The sequence below is a fragment of the Tupaia chinensis genome, unplaced genomic scaffold (assembly GCF_000334495.1).
Source record: "Tupaia chinensis unplaced genomic scaffold, TupChi_1.0 Scaffold144058_1, whole genome shotgun sequence".
Lineage (NCBI taxonomy): Eukaryota > Metazoa > Chordata > Mammalia > Scandentia > Tupaiidae > Tupaia > Tupaia belangeri.
The window spans coordinates 1,505,467-1,510,378 of record NW_006203910.1 but is presented as its reverse complement, the minus strand read 5'-3'; positions in this window follow the sequence as shown (position 1 = coordinate 1,510,378).

The following is a 4,912-nucleotide window of genomic DNA, read 5'->3' as shown; positions in this document are numbered from 1 at the left end:
TTTTTTAGGTTGGATCATCTCGCTTCCCAAGAATTTCCAAGTATGTATAATTATTAGGGAGAAATCACAGCCATTATAAATTAAATTAGTTAGGTACGGACAAGTAATTTAAAAAGCAACATTACAAAAGCGCTTTAAAAAATTTATAGCAAAAATATAAATGTTTAATGCAGGATGCAGACACATTTTAATATATTTAATACGATGCTGGCTGAGGCCTCCACAAGTGAGAACGTTTAGGGCCTGCAATGGCAAAACAGGCCCGCTTAACATGGATGAGGCTGGAAGGAAGATTGCGCTTAGGTGAGTCAGCAGCCAGAAGCTGGAAGGCAGGCCCAATGGAGGCATAAATGATTCATTGATTTTGAAATCACCACTAGTTGAAAAGCCTTGCTTATATACACGAATGCAACGCAGAGATACTGCTCTCCATACAGATCAGCATAAAGAAGAACTCGTTTTTATTTATGTGCTTCTTTCTAGTTTACATTTCTATGATGGATGCCTATGTGTTTCTAATTTCTTTATGTATTTCTATTTTCTTGTTTTAAAGATGTATTTTGTTTAACCTTATTGGCTTACTTATTTTAATTTTACCGAGAGAGAGCAAGGGTAAGAGTGTGTGTGTGTGTGTGTGTGTGAGAGAGAGAGAGAGAGAGAGAGAGAGAGAAAGTAAGCCCCTAGGTCCAGAACTCGAACCTCAGTCGGCCATATGGGAGTCCAGAGCCCTTAAACACTATGCCATCTGCGGCTCCCTGTATTTCTATTTTCAACCTTATAGAATTTGGGGTGAGAAAGGCTCGTTACCTGTCACGTACACTTCTGATGACAGACACAACAGGGAGGAGAAAGTAGCCCCCTTGGCACACAGTACCTTCTAGACTCTCCTCCTTTTCCTCCTCTGAGTCTTACCACCCCTTAACCACTTTACTCCTACCCTGGCTATTTTATTTGATTTTTGATTGCCTGGGGACAGGGAGAGGAAGAAAGCACCCCCCAATGGAGCATGGTCATCCCACAATCCCTTTGCCCCATTTCTCTTTCCTATCTGGATTTGGAGCCCAGCACACACATATGTGCCTGGCATGTTTTTCAAGCTGCCAGACCAGATTCAAACCACCTAGTCAGACATGTGGGATCTGACTCTTTCAACCATAAGCCCTTTGGGAGCCAGCTCTCTGTGTAGTTTCTGATTTCCTTCACCTTCTGCTCTTACTTCATTCTCCTAGGCTAGGCTCTCCTTTCTCTTCAGAGGATCTAATAGCCAGGTCTGGCATTGCCTGGGCCTACTTAACTCCTCTCAAACACTGGAGATGCTGAACTGAAAGACTATGGAGTCAGCCTGTCTGGCATTTAAGGCTATAGTGATCTGCCCTGAATGTACGTGGAGTTTTCAGAAAGTTGATGGAAATGAATATTATGCAGAAATTATGGGGGCCATCAGGTGGTGTGGCGATTAAGGTGTTGGACTCCCACATGGCCAACCTTGGTTCAAGTTCTAGCTCTGGTGAATTGAAAATCATGCTGGGCATGTCTGCATGCATGCCCAAGATCCTGAGAGGAAAGCAGAGAAGAAGGAATTGCAATGTGGTCATCCCCTTCTGGGGGAAAGGGAAAAGTGATTTTTCACTTTCCCCTCTCTCTGTTTCTTGTGAGCACACTCACCCTATGACAAAAACAAAAAGCAAAAACAAAATTATGCATGGATTTCATTTTTTTGAACCAAAATAAGCTCGTCCTCTCATTTTATTTTCCCATAAACCTTTTGAAGTATCTGCATGTCTTTCCAGTGTTATCTCACAAGACTGCTCTTCACAAACTTTATGCTCTATTCATCATTTGCCTTTGGATCAAATATGTGCAGTGGTTAGTGTTAACCAGAAAGGTGTGCTCCTCCTGACTCAAGCACTCACTTGATCACCTAGCTGAACACTGCTAGCTTGCCATCACGGTCTGGACCTTTCTAGAGTGCTAGATTATAAAACATGGTCATAAACTCTTTAATATATGCTCACAAGGAATCAAAGAGATGCTGGTATTGAAATACAGAGTATAAAAAATCTACAAATTCTGGGGGCTGGCAGGTGGCATAGGGGTTAAAGGCACTGGACTCTCACATGGCCAACAGGTCTGGTTCAAGTCCCAGACCTGGTGGCTTACTTTCTCACTTTCCCTTTCTCTCTTTCCTCCTCTCTCTGTAATCAAACTGGAAAATAATAATAAAGTTAAATAAAATAATTCTTTATAAAAAAATTCTACAAATTCCAAAGATGACACTGATCATACCTATAGGCTGCATTTATCCAATCAAAATTCTTTTTTTAAAAAAGAATTATTTTGGGAGGGGTAGCAGGTGGTGTGATGGTTAAGGGCACTGGGCTCCCACATGGCTAAGTGTGGTTCAAGTCCTGGACCTGGTGACTTGCTTTCTGGCTCTCTCTGTTAACCCCCAATCAAAATTCTCATGAAGTCTATTAGCATTTTTCAAATACTAGGGTTGGCAGGTAACATGGTGGCTAAGGCGTTGGATTCCTACATGGTCAACCGTGGTTCTTGTCTAAGACCTGACAGCTTGCTTTCTCACTTACCCTTTCTCTCTCCAGTCAAATTTAAAAAATGATAATAACAATAAGTAAAATTAAATAATTATTTTAAAAAATTTCTCAAGTACTTTGGAAACCCTAAAAGAGAAAACAGAGTTATAGCTAGGTCAATTTGGTTTCTCACTTTCTAGGAATAAAAGTTATCCATATCTGCAGAGTAAAATGATATGAGCGCGAATCTCCTTATTAGAAATGAAACACAAAGGGGCCAGCAGGTGGTGGTTGAGGCATTGGACTCCCGTGTGGCCTACCTCGGTTCGAGTTGGCTTGCTTTCTCACTTTCCTTCCCCTTCTCTCTGTCTCTTTCTGTACAAATTAAAAAATAATAACAATAAATTAAATTAAAAATCCTTTTTTTGAGAGAGTTTTTGTTTTTGTTTTTGGCTATAGGGCACATGCACTCACTGGAGAGTGAGTGAGACAGAAAGGAAGAAATCATCTTCCAGGGGATGGGCACAGTGCAATCCCTTCTCCTCTGGTCTCCCCTTGGGATTTTGAGCATGCTGACACCACCGGGCATGAATTTTAAATTGCCAGTCTGGGACTGTAACCACAGTTCAACCACGTGGGAGTCCAGCGACTTAACCATTACACCATGTGCTGGTCCTCAGCAGGTTGATTTATTTTTTAAAAAACTTGTTTTATTTATATCTTTCATGAGTGAGAGAGAGAAATAGAGAAAGATATAGGCACCTCCTCCGAATAGGATCTTGCCATAGGCCGTCCGCAACCCTCCCCCCCCAACAGGATCTTGACGCTGCACCCGTGACCTCAGCAGGCCAGGATCATGGGCACACGTATATGTGGGTGAACCTGGGATATACAGGCAGACCTCCGGATGCAGGCCCGGGACCTCCCCAGGTGGGCCCAGCATACAGAGCATTGCATTAATGCTGTGCCACCTAATAAGCCACTTGATATTTTTTAAAGCACCAAAATCAAGAATTCCAAACATCAGGTCTTGAAAGCAGTCTTTGTCTATTTGTGAATGTCCAGTGATATTTTATTACACTGTGACGGGTGATCTACAGAGATAGCCCGAGCTTCCCTGTACCCTCAACCTCGTGACCCTTCTTAACGCAAGCTGTGAGACATGAGGCTGATCTCACGTCCAATACGGGTTTCATGACTGAAGGGGAGACTATATTCTCGGTGTTGAGGTTGTAATGAGAACCTTGAAGGATAGTCTTTATCTAGAGTATGAGACAGAAAGATTTGAAAGAGCCCTTGATGAGCAACACGTGTTCTGTTCCTCACCTTGCCCCTCTGCCCCTGGTAGACAAGAGCCTCAGAACTGAGAAAGGTAGGAAAAGAAATGAATGTAGAAGCTGGGGTCTTGTGGGCATGACAAGAACAGTGGATTGTGCCATTGGAGACCTGACGGGGAAGTTGGCCCCTTCTATGGATGTTAGCAGGGGTAAAGGACAAGCTGGCTCCACATCTCCAAGAAGGCCAGTGCAGAATGTTTCAAGAGCCCCAAAAGCATGCTCCTCTTCCCCCACCATTGTTATTTCAGTCTTGGACACATTCTGGACTTCAACATCACCACAAGGATCATGAAGAGGAGAGGGCTTGAGTCCTAAATCAGATTGAGTTTCAACCAGATATGACTAAAAGAACCCAAAACATTGAATTGACCAAATTTATATGGATGAGTCTAGATTGTTTTCTGCTCTTAAGAAGAATGGTGACTCAAAAAAGAAATGAACTAGGGACCAGCAGTTAACTTAATGGCTATGTCACTGGACTCCCATGTAGTCGACCATGGTTCAAGTCCTGGACCTGGTGGCTTAAACTCACGCCGGGCGCGTGTGCATGCGTGCCCAAGATCCCAAGAGGAGAATGGAGGAGAAGAGATTGCGGCGTGGCCATTCTCCCTGGGGGGGTGATTTCTCGCTTTCTGTCTCTCTGTCTCTCTGGCGAGCACATGCGCCCTATAGCAAAAACATCTCCAAAAAAAGAAAAGAAAAAAAAGAAAGAAATGAACTGCAGATCTAGGCAGTGTAAGCTCCAGAACTGTATCCATTTTGCTTATGGCTGCAGACCTAGTGCCTAGCCCCAGCACAGTAGCATTTCGGTAGATGTCTTGTAGAATGTATAATCATCCCTGGCAGAAAATAATGAATTATTTAGAATTTGCCTAGTACTCTTAAATAGCAAAACGAATTGGGAAATGCCGCTCTAATGCTCTAATCAACTTGACTGTTTTTAAAAGTTTATTTGTTTTATATACGGTAGCATGCGTGCACGCATGAAAGAGAGAGAGAGAGAGAGTAAAGAGAAGAGAGAGGGGGACAGCCTTGACAGAA